Below are 14,107 nucleotides of genomic sequence, written 5' to 3'. Positions count from 1 at the left end.
AGCTGAGGGTGGGAGTGTGGCCATGTCCCACACCTCCACGTGGACCGAGAGGTGGGAAGAGGTAGTTCTCCGCCAGGAGAGGATGGACGCTGGGCAGCAAGTGCCCGAGACCTCTGCACAGGGCTCCCACCCTGAGCTGCCCTCCTGAAGTCACTGCCGCCTGGAGTGTCCCGCTCTCCTTCAGAAATGGTACTCCTGACAGGTCCCTTCATGTCGCTGTTCTGAAGGACCGAACTGCAGGGGTTTTCAGCACACGCTTGGCAAGCTCTAGCATGCACACGTGCAATAGAATCACGACAAGCAATGACAGGTGTCCCCGCAGTGAGCCTGAAATTCGAAATTATGTTAATTTGGCAAAGGTAACTGACACCTGGTATAAGAGCAGTAGACAGAAAACTACTCTCCCATAGACATGGCACACAGTGATCGGGAGGGTAGAGGGGGCGGGAGTAGCCTCCCTTGCCCTGACGTAGAAGAAGAGACAAAGGTTCAGAGAAGCCCTAAGAGGTGGGTCCGAGTCTTCCGACGCACTGCTCCTACACCAATGCCTCACGAGCGCTCTGTGCTGAGCACCTGTGGTGAGCAAGGCTCTGTCTTGAGCATTTTGTATAACGTATGTCATTTAACCCTCATGTCAACCATATCAAGTGGATAGGAATATCAGCCCATTTCACAGAGGGGGAGACTGAGGTCCACCTTGTGTGCTTTTCGGCACCAGCCTCATCCGGAGAGTGACTTCTTCAGGCCCTCTAGCTACATGGCATTCTTTAGGCACCGACTTAAGAGGCTCATAGAATAGGCAGACCTGGATGGATCTTTTACCCGTAAGCTGTGTGACCTTGCCTAAGTTACCTGGCATCTCTGAACATTAAGTATATTTCTCATCAGTACAGGGTGAGCTGCCTTCTCAGGACCCTCGTGATTACTGCTGGGAATAGTGCCAGCTAGGGTCCCCGGTGCACAGACTCATCATGGACTGAGAGGGAAAGACGGGATCCTGATATTCCGTGGCGGGGAGCCGGGGGTGTAGAGAGCACCGAGGTAGGTGCGGGCCATAGTGGCCAGGCTTCATGTGGATCGAGAAGGAGGACCTCTCTCCCCAGGTGGAGAAGGGCATTCCCGGGGGTAGGATCCACACGTGCAAAGGTCCAGAGGCCAGGAGACCTGCTGGCGGTGGGGCGGGAGCTGCCTTGGCGTGGCTGGGGCGTGAGGCCCTGGGAGGGTGTAGGAGATGGGTGGGTCTGGTCACACGGTGGGGAGCCCTGAATGCCAAGACCAGTAGCGGAGATCTAGCACGTGAGCACCCGGGGGCCTGCGGGGGTCCAGCGAGTGTGTGCGGTAGGGTGTAGGTGCCGAGGCAGGGACAACAAACGGGGTGTCTCGGGCAGGGCGACAGAGAGGCTGCTGCAGCAGTCCAGGTGGGACAGGATGGCCAGCGCCGGGGCACAGGCCACGGGGGTGGGGAAGGGGTGCACAGGGCATCCTGACGGGAAAGGGCTCTCCCCTCTCCCCGCTCTGGCCACGGCCCACTCTGGTTTTGTCAGTGCTGTGAAGGGTGCCAAGGGAGCTCTTGAGTCAGGAGTGTCTGACTCTGGGAGGATTTGGATCATGGGGTGGGTGTGGGGCATCCCAAGGGGTCTGCTGGAAAGAAAGGGGGTGCTGGAGGAACCTGCACTGGGAAACCTGCAGAATCCCCCCTCCCCCAGGGCAGCCCTCAGGGTCACACGGCCCCTGCTCAGCCTCGCTCTTCAGGGTCAGTGGCCCCCGGGTGGGGGTGGGGGGCATCGCCTGGGCAGGGACGCCCCCCTTTCCCGCTCAGCTATGTCCTCAGGAGCTCCCTTTCTGAAGAGCCCCCAAGGGCAGGCCAGCTGGCTTCATGGGGAGCTGTCTTCTCACTCTGCTCCGTTCACCTTAGGCCATCGGGAAAATGGTTGGACCCTATTACCCAGGTCCCAATCCCACGGGAGTGAAGAAGGCAGGTGCCTTGGAGACCTGCGTGTCTGTAGCTGCAGCTGCTGATGGGGGGGGCTTCCCAGCCCAGGGACCACCGGTGCTCTCCTCTCTAGCTGGGGGCCCAGGGGTGGGAGGACCCAAGCTCTGTGTATTCCTCCTGCCGGCCCCACTGCCCCCCATCCCCTCCTCCTGGGCAGCGTGGATGCTCTGCTTGCTTCACAAGGACCCCGAGAAGGGGTCTGGTGGCCCATTTCGTGGAGGAAGCTGAGACTCACTCAGCTTGTGAGGGGCCCCCCGCTTGGACTCCAGGGCGCTGGCCCTCCCTGAGCCTGTGATCCACTCTAGGGTTGTATGTCGGCAGGGGGCTGAGACCACACAGCACATGAGCTGTGTTATTACCCCGAGCTCCCCGGAGCCCCCAGGATGGTGCGCGTGCGTGCTGCTGTGTTGGGGCCGCCAGACTCCTGTCCCCCCACGCCTACTTCTGCCCTGTTTGTGGTCCTGGGTCCTTGGAACCAATGGTTTCGGGCCAAAGCTCGTTCCAGGGCTGCAGGTGGGGGTCTCCTGGGGCCACGTGTGGAGGCCGAGGAGGCCAGGGGGGGATGAGCACGCATGGGACACTGGTGGGTCGTCAGCCACAGGGATGGAGAGCACCCTCCGCACGCTGGGACCACCTGGACCTGGGGCTGGATGAGGGGCAGATTTGGGACCCCAAGACCAACGCCACCAAGCATGAGAGGCAGGGAGGGCAGGGCATGCCCAGGCCTGTGCCCAGACACACAGGGACCCGCCCGGCTCGCCAAGGGCCGCTCTGCTTGGGTGAAAGCCGCGGGGTCTGCTCTCCCTCTGACCCCCAGATTACGTGATTTCTGCAGCTCCCAGATGTTGCAAGTGTGGGTTTTTAATAAGCTCAGATGCTAGGCTCCTGAGACAGTGTCAGAGATTAGATTTACTTATTTTACCCCAAACTTAATCAGAATAAAATTTGAGGTGACTTCTAAGAGTTTAAGCTTCTGAAAGGATGCATCCATAAAATTCTAACACCCTAAGCTGATTTGGGGGGAAGATGTGATGATTCCATGCTTCTGAAAGCCTGTGCTTCTGAGAGTCCCACATTCCCTAATTCCGTGTCTTCCGCGGGCTCTGCATGGCCAAGCACGGCTCCCGTGAATGGTGACAATGCCATGGCTGATGGGATGCGGCCGCTAATCTTCCCTTTGAGGGGCTTTGATGAGCTCGAGGCCGGCGCAGCTTCCAGCACAGCTGCTTCAATCAGAGGGGAATTTTGCTGAGCGCCGCTGCGCGCCGGGGATTTGGAGCCTCAGGGGAGAAGCTAAGAGCAGCTGCTTTCTGGAAGGCGATTAGAATCTGGAGGAGGAGAGAGAGGCGTTAATAAAGCGAGGTGTAAAAACCCGTGAGTAGTCCCAACCCCAGAGAAACGGGTGAGTGAAAAAGCTCAGCTCTGCCCTCCCCTCGGGACATGTGCCTGGGCCACCCCCGTAGGAGGCCCTGGAACGGCCCCAGGACATCTCCCCTGAAACCCCAAGGAGCCATCCTTCGGACTGGCAAAGTGGCCCCTTGGGCATGCGCTTGGTAGAGGGACAGCTGGTGGGGGGCAGCCTCACCCCACAGCAGCCCTCCCCATCCAGCCCGCCCCTCAGACTGGGCTTTCTGGGGACAGCCCTCTGCATTATCCCAGTACCGGGAGGCTGCTGCTGGAATGGTGGCCGGGAGGGGAGGACACATCAGGCAACTGCCCCGGGCGTGGCCGAAATGCTTCTCCAGGCTGGGACTTGACCTCTGTGCTCTTCGTTCATTCATTCACGCCTTCATTCAATTGTGTACTCATTTAGCACCAGCTCTGGGCCAGGGACTGTGCCAGGATAATGGGATAAAGACTCCGGTGCTAGCATTATTCACAATAACCAAGACTTGGAAACAACCGAAGTTGTCTGGATGAATGGATAAGGAAGTTGTGGTACATACGTACAATGGGATATATTCAGCCACAAAAAAGGAGGAAATCCTGCCATCTGTGACAACATGGGTGGACCTAGGTGGCATTATGCTAAGGGAAATAAGTCAGACAAAGAAAGACAGATACTCTATGATCTCACTTATATGTGGAATCTAAATCAAATACAAACCAAACTCATAGAAAAAGAGACGAGATGTGTGGTTGCCAGAGGTGGCAGGGTGGGTGGAGGGGGAACTGGATGAAGGTGTCAAAAGCTACAAACTTCCAGCTGTAAGATAAATAAGCGCTGGGGATGGACTATGACTAGGACTATGGTGAACACTGCTGCAGGAGACAAAGGAAAGTTAAGAGAGGAGACTGTGAGAGTTCTCGTGACTCACAAAAAGTACATTTTTCTTTTTCTTTTTTCTTCGTACCCATATTAGATGATGGATGTTAACCAGCCCTGTTCACAATACATGTAAGTCAAACCATCACGCTGTACATCTTAAACTCATAAGGTGCTCTATGTCAATTCTATCTCAATAAAACTGGAAAAAAAGACTCCAGTGCTACACTCACTGTACTCAGAACACGTCAGCGTGCACCAGGTGGGGCTGCAGGTGGAGAGGAGGGGTGTTTCGGTTCTGCCGGCAGGATCCGTGCACCATGCAGCCCTGTGTTGAAGAGAGCTGGGAGGGGAGGGGAGGGGCTGAGGGGAGGAGCCTTTTCACCCAGGATCTCACGGAGAGGAAAGCAGTCACTGGATGCCCTGAGCTCATCCTCCTGGCCAGGTCCCCCGCCTCTGTGGTCCCTCCTCTTCCCAGGTGGAGCCTCTTGACCTGGGCCTGAGCCTGGACCTGGCCTGAGGCAGGAGGGCTTCAAGGACTTCAGGAGTGTCCTGTGAACTCCCCAAGGGCAAGGACTGCGTACCATTGGTCTTGGGCTGTAAGCGCCCAGCATCACCCCAGGCTACAGCACATGCTGGATGGTGCATGGTGGCCCCTTCCTGCCAAGTGGCCTGAGCATCACTGCTGGTGGCTGGGCATTGGCCTTGCTCCCCTGAGGTGCAGCCTCCTTTCTGTCCATGTGGCCCTGGCCTTGTGAGCCTGAGGGGTTCCCATCACCTGGTAGCACCTAGGATGTGAGAATGTCCACCTCCTGCAGCCTCTGAGTCCTTGGTCCTGCTGACTAGTCTTCCGGAGCCGGGCACCTTGCCCAACCCTGCTGGCCTGGACCCAGCCCACTGTGGGCACCACGTCCCTCGGATACACCCTTCCCTCTTCTGTAATGAACATCTCCCAGTATCCCAGGCTCAGTGGGACCATTTTCCAGGGTTGGATGGATGGGCAGACTGGATGGCCCAGGACCCTCATGTCTGAAAAGGTGGGAGGCCACTGGCCCATCACCTCCACCTTATTTGCAGCCCCCATTTCCAGCCAGAGAAAGCAAGGTGCTTCCTTCTCTCTCCTTCTCTGTAGTCCCCTCTGTCTTGAAGTTGAGGGAGAAAGACCAAGGTGCATGGCGGGAAGCTTGCTGGACCAAGGCGGCTTCCAGATGCCCCCAGGCATGTAGCCACCTGGTTCTTAACCCTGGTGTGGGGAGGCCATCTGGCCAGACCATTTATGCCCTGGAAGAATTTGGCCATCTGCCCTGTCAGAAGGCCGCCAGCCACCTCATTCTGACCTCAGCTGGGGACCAGGAGCTCAGACTGCAGGACTGTCCTTCCCAAAGTGGACAGCTTTGACCAGAGGCAGTTCTGGTCACGGCCAGTCCTCCAAGCACCATGCTGCGCAAGGGCAAAGTGGAGCACGTTCTGAGGGCCGTGGCACAGAGGGGAGGGGTCCACGTACCTGATCCTTGCAGGGCGGGACTGGGACAGGGGAGATGGCTTGGGTTTGCTAAGGCACGAGACTGAGGAGGGCCGAGCCTTCGTCCTCAGGTCTATCTCACTTCCAGGGCAGGACAAAGGAAAACTCGGTGCCACTGCCCCTTCTGGAACAAAGGAGCCCTTCCAAGGAGCCTGAGGGGCCATCGGACCCCCTCACGGCCGACTCTACCCTCTGGAGCAGGGCACACTGACGGCTGCGACTGAGAAGTGGCTGCTTGAGATGCCCCCGCGGCATCCAGGCTCTCGCACCCCCTGCACCTCTGAGATGGAAGATCAGGTGTTTCCAATGAAATGGGGGCCTTTCAGTCGCTCCCTGGGCTGTGACTTGGTGTGGCTCCACGCGGAGGTTCCCTGGCCGCCTGTGCTGAGGCTGCAGAATCCTGTTTCAAAGGCTGTCCCCTGGCCCCCTTGCAGCCCGAAGTTCACAGTGGACCCACGGTGAGCCGGGAGAGCGCCCACACCCGGTCACTGGGTCTCGCTGAAAGGGCTGAGATGCCAAGGACTGCTGTGGTGATGGGGAGTCATCTGGCCACTTGGCCCGTGGGGCTGGTGCTTTATGGCTGCAGCTGAGCGTCTGGCCCGGGAAGGTGGGCTCTGACAGAGGGGAGGTACAGGGGGTGCAAGCCTCGTACAGCAACCTGGCTGAGTTACATCCCCTGCAGCCCGGGCTGCCTTGCTCAGCTGTCAGGGCCTGTCTGGAAGAGTGAGCACCTCCAGAGCGGAGGCGGGAGGAGGGGGGCCGAGCAGAGGGCTTCCGGCAGGTGCACCTCCCCTACATTGGCACAGACCATGACTGCAGACACGGGAGCCCATGACAAGGGTTATCAGGAGATTTCTTTCGTTTTTAGAATTTATTTAGCAGCAGTGTCCCAGGTACTGAGATAAGGCGATGCCTGTTTCAGGAAGAGTGGGATGGAGGACTGTCCTGGAGCACAAGTTCCGGGACCCTGGGTGGTTACTGATGGCCTGCGTCTTGGTGTCAATATTAGTGTCGTGATGCTGACAGCTGGTCGACAGTGCTGCCATCTTACAGGAGAGAACACCGACCTGTGGGAAATCCCGGCCTCCTCGAGGTCCCGTATCTGAGATGCTGTGAAGTCAGGCCCCAGATGAGGTCAGTCCCGAGCCAGGACCGGCTCGGGCGACCCCTGCGGGATGGGGGCTCCCACCGCACAGCCCCTCTGCAGACAGCAGCATGGCCGCAGCCTCACGCCAATGCATTCATTCAGCCGGCTGACCACTCGTTTACTTACCAAAGGTTTTCTGATCCAGACTATGCATCGGGCACTGTGGCCGGCAGCCGGTGGGAGCGGGGGCGGGGTGTGTGTGTGTGGACTTTCCTGTCTCCACGCCCTCAAGCGGAGGAGGGAGTGCTGGCTGTGACCTCTGGTGTGGAACGTCCTCCAGGGGGCCTGGTATGCGCCTGGATGACAGAGGAGGGCAGGCTTCTCAGAGGAGGCCGTGTTTTGATGGGCTCTTGGGGAATGTGTAGGAATCCAAGAGCATTACAAGGAAGGGAAGGGCATTGCTGACAGAGGAACAGCATGTGCAAAGGCCTGGGCCTGAGGAGTGTAGGGCGCACAGCACTCAAAGGTCTGAAGATTGGAGGGCGAGGTGGGCAGGGGCCCTGGGGGCGGTGAGGTCGGCAGGGGGTGGAGATGGTTCTCTGACCATCGAATGGACCCTGGACCCAGTGGCGTGGAAAGGGTCTGGGTAGGTCTGGGATGTGAGGGCCAGAGCCAGGGAGAGAAAGGGCAGCTCGAACACCCTGTCCTGCTGGTTTTCTGGGCGGTTCTTGGACAGTCTTGCCCTGGTCTGCCCACGTCAGGCATTGGCCCTGACGCTAAGGACAGACGTCATTATTTGACATATATCACAGCCATAAGCATGGCCAAGCCCAATTCCCTGTCCCGTCCCATCGTCAACAGCATGGCGAAGTGGCCACTGTCACCCCATCACCTGGGCGCCCAGCATCTGTGCTCCCAGGGATCGTGTCTGCCCTGAGCCGTCAGGATGTGGACGTGCCTGGAAGACCTCACCTGCCCAGGTGACCTGCAGGAGCCCCTCTCCCTCCCCTCATGGCAGCTGCCCCTCAGGAGCCTGTTAAGACAGAGGAGACCCCCCGAATCTCTGTCTTGTCTCGTCCGCACTCCTGCAGGCCTCCAAGGGGGCCTGTAAATGGGGCCAGCCGCAGCGCTAGTTAGCACTGAAGATGGGCGGAGCATATGTTGTGCCATTTCTCTTTTTCAATAAAATCAACTGTAAAAATTTTCAACAAAGCACCAGGCACCCCTGAGAGCAATTAATAGCGCATTGCGGACCAAGTGGGGGCTTTGCAGAGGCAGCGGCCTCATGCCGCACACCTGACGCGTCCTCCGTGGTGCAGGTACCGTGGGGCTGCCACTGCCGAGCGTCCAGAGTGGGGCTGCCCACCGCGGGGCCAGCCACAGTCAGCTTGCCGATCTTCCCCGCAGAGCAGCATTCTGTGGCCAAGAACAAGGAGGGCTCAGAATGTGAGCCAGACTCAGGGCTCAGCCCCTGACCAGTACCAGGAATAAATCTGAGACCAGAGATGGGAGCTCACTACGACCAGGAATCAGAGTTTGGTTGGTTATGAGGATCCAGGCTTAGTCTCTGACCCGGGGCAGGGCTCTGTGTAAAACCTGGGTCAGGGCTCCATGTGACACCAACGCCAGGGCTCAGGGTGTGACCAGGACTCAGTCAGTGATGAGGACCGGGGCTCAGTGTGTGCCCTCTTCAGCTTTATCTCTAACTTCTACCCTCATTATGCTCCAGCCTCGCTGGCTTCCTTTATGATCTTGAGCTCACCAAACTTTCCTGATGGAGGGGCCTTCGCATTTTTTGTTCTCTCTGCCTGAAAAATAATTATTTTCCCAAATTACTGGATCTTTCTCTTTTTTAGTTCTCAGCTCAAACATCAGGTCCTCAGAGAGACGCACCCTCTTTATTTCCCTCAGGACACTCATTACAATCTGATCACAGAAAGTCCTTCAAAACACATAGACAAATAGAGGAGTGGGGTCCAGACCCTGGGGCTTGGGGTCAGCAGGCATGGGCTGGACAAAGCGGCCCTGGTCTACTTTACTGGCTCCCCTCTCTCCCCCTCCTCCTCTGGTAGGCCAGGAAGGAAGTCGGGTACATAACGATGGGCCAGGAGAAGCAGCACGGGCAGGGTCACCTCACTCATAGGAAACCAGCTTCCTGGGACGGCCCTGTTCTGGTGCGGGGGCAGGCCATGGGCACAGAAATGGGCACTAGGATTCCTACAGAGCCCGGAGCAGCAGTGAGAAGCCTGCCTGCTCTCCTTGGGCCTCCCAGTGGGACCATCTCCTCCCCCTGTGGCCACACCCCTTCCCTGGGCTGACCTCCCCTACCCAGGGCTCACCCCAGCTGTGCTGAGGGATGCAGAGCCCATTGCAGCCCATTGACTGCTTTTAAAAACTGTGAAAAAACAACAACAACGTGTGAAACATTGTTTTTAAAAATAAAAGAAGTGTGAAATATTTCCAATATGTAGAAAAGTACAAACTATAACATAATGACACTTACATGACCTCCACCCAAAGGAGACAGGTGTTTGCAGGTCATCATGTTTGTTGTCATCTTCTCCCAAATGCGACAAGGGAAAGGCCATCTTACAGAGAGAGGAGATGCCCTCAACGGCACCCCCACCGACTGCCACAGAAAATTGCTGTCCCCAAGTCAGAGTGTGCTCATCAACAAAATACGATGTTATTTTATGCATTTAAAATTTACACACAGGTATCATCCTGTGTGTATCCTTTTGTTACTTGTTTTATTTTTTTTCTTCTTTTTCACTCAATATTATGTCTTGGAGATTTATCCATGCTGACGTCTGTAGATCTAATTCACTCATTTTAACTCTTGTTTAGTTGTCATCATATGAATAACCAATGTGCCCCATTTCCCCAGTTGGAGACCAGTTTTTGGTTGACAGTTTGCTGTTATAAATAATCCTCTGAGGACAAGCTTTGTGAACACGTGCAGGGACACGCCCAGGGAGCCGCCTGGGAGTGGAATCGTTGGGTCATTTAGGAGCAGAACGATTTCAGCCTCTGTAGGAATCGCCAAATTGCTTTCCAGAGTGGTTCTAGCAATTTGCCCGCCCACTGGCAATTTACGAGAGTTCCTGTTTCTCCACATTCTTGGCAATGTTTGGTGTTATCAGACTCACCAGTGTTTATGGATTGGTGGATGTGAGCTGGTGTGTCATCATGTCTTTATTTGCTTTTCCCTGATGTCCTTTATTGACCAACCGTCGGGTCCCTCGCCTATGAATTACCTATTCCTGTGCTTTGTCCATCTTTCTATTGGGTCATTTAGCGTCTTCTGATGTGTGCGTTGATGGTGTTGTCCCCATTAAAATGCAATTAAAACATTCGTTTGTGCTTTTAAAAAATGTTTCACAGTTTTGATTTGCACATTGACATCTCTAATCCATCTGGAATTTATTTTTGTGTGTGCGATGAGGTGGGCGCCTAAGTTTATCCTCTCAGTCATTTGTTCTTTACTGTAAGTGGCACAGACTGGGACAATGGTTTTCAACCTGGTCCCATGGGCTCCGGTCTTGGTGGGGGGAACTTAAACCCTAAAAATCATGAGACTCATAAGCAAAAGTCTGTGTGTGTCTGCACACTTTTCTGCAGAGGGTCCATCAACCTCATCTGATTCTCCAAGCTGTTGGTGACCCCCACTAATCTGAACAGCCACCGTTCAGTGCCCAGAGCCACTGGACCATCAGGGAACATGGGACAAGCCTGTGGATCTTTCTTCCCTGAGGCTCCTTCTTTTGGTATCATCCTCCTTGGATTCAGTCACCTTTGTAACTCACGTGAGACCACGTGATAGACCTGATACCTCCTCCTCTGAAAGTCCAGGAAGAAAGTGGGGTACACAGTGACGGTCCAGGAGAAGCCAGCATAGGCGAGGCTGGGCTCTCTCGTAGCATATGGGCTCCCTGGGCTCTGCTCTGGTTGCGGAGGGGACACCATGGGTTCAGGGATGGAAACCAGGGAGCCTGGACCAGCAGTGAGAAGCCTGAATGCTCTGTGCTCAGGTGACCGCTGGAGAGCAGGCCAGGGTGGAAAGCTTCTGTGCACTGCCCGCATCTCCATCTTGTACGCTTTGTAAGGAAGCCGCCTTGCAGAAGCCACGCTTACAGACCTGGAGGCTCTGCTCCCCCTCCCTGAGGGCAAAGTATTTACACAAATTATTTGGGATTCTTGGGAATAGGAGCTTTGTCTATTCTCCTTCGTTTATTTGTTTACATCATAACTTATTTATATCTATTTGGCCTCATGGATATTAATTTTGTACTTTGGGTTATAATCCAATAGTACATTATTCGTTTTGTCGCTGAAATTGTTCCAGACCCGGCCACCGGGAGCTCTTCCAGTCGGCCTTGACACGCCCCATCGTGATGCTCTTGGCTGGACATTTCCTAACTTCCTGACACAGCAGCTGCTCCAGGCTCATCGTGTGTATGTCCTGCTCTTGTCCTAGAATCAGCCTTTCCTCCACGGAGTCCCGTTCTCCTAACTGGAGAAGCGGCATTGGAAGCCAAGATCTGGGGGCCGGGGGTGCCTGCTGGTCTGGAGAGCAATCGGGAGATGAAGTGAGGTTCCAGGACCATGCGACTCGGGTCCCCATGCGGCCCCGTGTTTCCTGACTCCCCTGCAGCCATCAGGACACAAAAGAACACATCATGCCGGCCCCACAGCCACCACAAACAGAGACACAGCATGTCCCCGAGGTAGATGTGATCCCATAGCAGCTGCAATCTAAGCCTCCTTCCCCCTTCCCTCATCAAACTAGTAAACCCCCAAGGAGGGGCTGCCTGCCCCTCTCTGCCTGTGCCCCGCAGAGAGCAGAGCCTGGGACCGTGGTGAGCAGGCAGGAGGCTCTGTGAGATGTCGTCTGGGGAACAGGAGTGGGCGACGCTCACTCAAGGGTGCATAACTGAGCAGGTCACTGGCGTGGGCCCTGGGCTTCATCCAGCTGGGACCACACGAGAGGCCCCCCAGAGCATGCCTCTGAACTGTCCAGTGAAGGGGGGAAGGGGGAAGGTTTACAGGTTCTCACGCCCCCTTGGGCACCCGTTGTCCTGTGGGGTGGCGGTGCCCTCATCCTTCCAGTTCACACACACCTGCGTGCCTGGCAGGATTCTGCGTGCACCCGCGGCCCAGTGTGTCAGAGTCCCAGGCACCAAAGGGCCGGCAGCTGAAACAACAGAATTTAGTGTCTCTCAGTCCTGGAAGCTGGCAGTTTGAAATAGGGCATCACCAAGTGTGGTTCCTTCCAAGGGCTCTGAATGAGGGCTCTGTTCCTCGGCTTGTCGATGGCCGTCTTCATGTTCACACGGCGTCCTCCCTGCGTTTGTGTCTGCCCTGAAACTTCCCCTTTCATAAGGACAGCAGTCATTGGATTAGGGCCGTGAGAAGCACAGGGCAGGAGGGACTGGCTGTAAGGGTGAATCTTTTTCACAGCTTGAAACTGCAAAGGCAGCAGTACCCCAGCACCCATAGGTGGCCTCCTGCGGGGAAAGCCGTGGTCCCAGGTCTCTCCAGCATTGCCTCTGAGAGTGCTCATCCACCCAAGAAGGAAATCCCGGCCCCACAGTCCCCTCTCCAGCCTCAGAAAGCAGAGAGATGCAGCCAGATTTCAGATGCAGGGAGCGGCCCCCAGAGACTCCTTCCCTGCTCAGCCCCCAGCTGGGCCCTTGTCTAGTTCCCTTAATTCCTGGAGCATTTCCTTAAATGCTTGGTGATTTCCAACAAGTAATTATCCTTTGCCCTCAGAGGGGATGAAGGGTGGGATGTGTGTGCGTGCATGTGCTGGGGAGAGAGTGGGAGAGGAGGGGAGAGAGTGGGAGAGGAGGGGAGAGGGTGGGAAATCTGTTTACAATTAGTCAACTCTCCAACTCAGTTTCTCAATGAGACAATTAGATACCGTTTGAGGCGGAGAGTTTAGCTTATTTGTGGCTATTAATCCCCTGATGTGCTCTCCCTCCTTCAGGAGGGCTCCAGAATGCTAACATATGGGCTTTCCAGAGGGCCAGTAGGGCCTGTAGCTGCACACAGAGCAGCCACTGTCTGTCTCATCACCGGCACCGCCATCCCCACCATCATCCCCACCATCATCCTCACCATCAACCCCACCATCAACCCCACCATCTCCACCACCACCATCCCCACCATCATCCCCACCACCATCCCCACCACCATCCCCACCATCAACCCCACCATCAACCCCACCATCTCCACCACCACCAGCCCCACCATCTCCACCACCATCATCCCCACCATCAACCCCACCATCTCCACCACCACCAGCCCCACCATCTCCACCACCATCATCCCCACCATCAACCCCACCATCTCCACCACCACCATCCCCACCATCAACCCCACCATCAACCCCACCATCATCCCCACCACCATCCCCACCATCTCCACCACCACCAGCCCCACCATCTCCACCACCACCATCCCCACCATCAACCCCACCATCATCCCCACCACCATCCCCACCATCTCCACCACCACCATCCCCACCATCTCCACCACCATCCCCACCATCATCCCCACCATCATCCCCACCATCATCCCCACCATCAACCCCACCATCATCCCCACCATCATCCCCACCATCAACCCCACCATCTCCACCACCACCATCCCCACCATCTCCACCACCATCAACCCCACCATCATCCCCACCATCAACCCCACCATCTCCACCACCACCATCCCCACCATCTCCACCACCATCCCCACCATCAACCCCACCATCATCCCCACCATCTCCACCACCATCAACCCCACCATCATCCCCACCGCCATCCCCACCATCATCCCCACCATCTCCACCAGCACCGCCCCCATTGGCAATCTCTCAGGCACTTCGTCACAGGATAGGGGTGCAGAGAATATGCCCCACCTCGGGAATTCTGGAAAACCACGGGGAGCTGCTAGAGCTGCCATCTGCGTAAACACCCCTCAGCCTTCCAGAGAGGCTGTTGAAAGACCAGCAATGATTTGGTGGCTGGAGCGAGGGAGGCGGGGTTCCCCCTGGTGGGGCGGCACAAGCAGGGTCGGAAAGACAGGGGGTTGGGGCACGCTGGCCGACCTCCAGTTGGGAGGTGAAGTAGCCAGGCTGGTGAAGCCAAGGGCAGAGTTGGGACGGCGGCTCTGGACGTCTTTCCCAGACTTGTTTCCACACGTCATCCGGGACACACGGGCTCCGGGGGACAGCAGGACAGGCAG

Source organism: Mesoplodon mirus (assembly GCF_964341445.2).
Source record: "Mesoplodon mirus genome assembly, chromosome: 16".
Classification (NCBI taxonomy): Eukaryota; Metazoa; Chordata; class Mammalia; order Artiodactyla; family Ziphiidae; genus Mesoplodon; species Mesoplodon mirus.
This window is presented reverse-complemented; position numbering follows the sequence as displayed.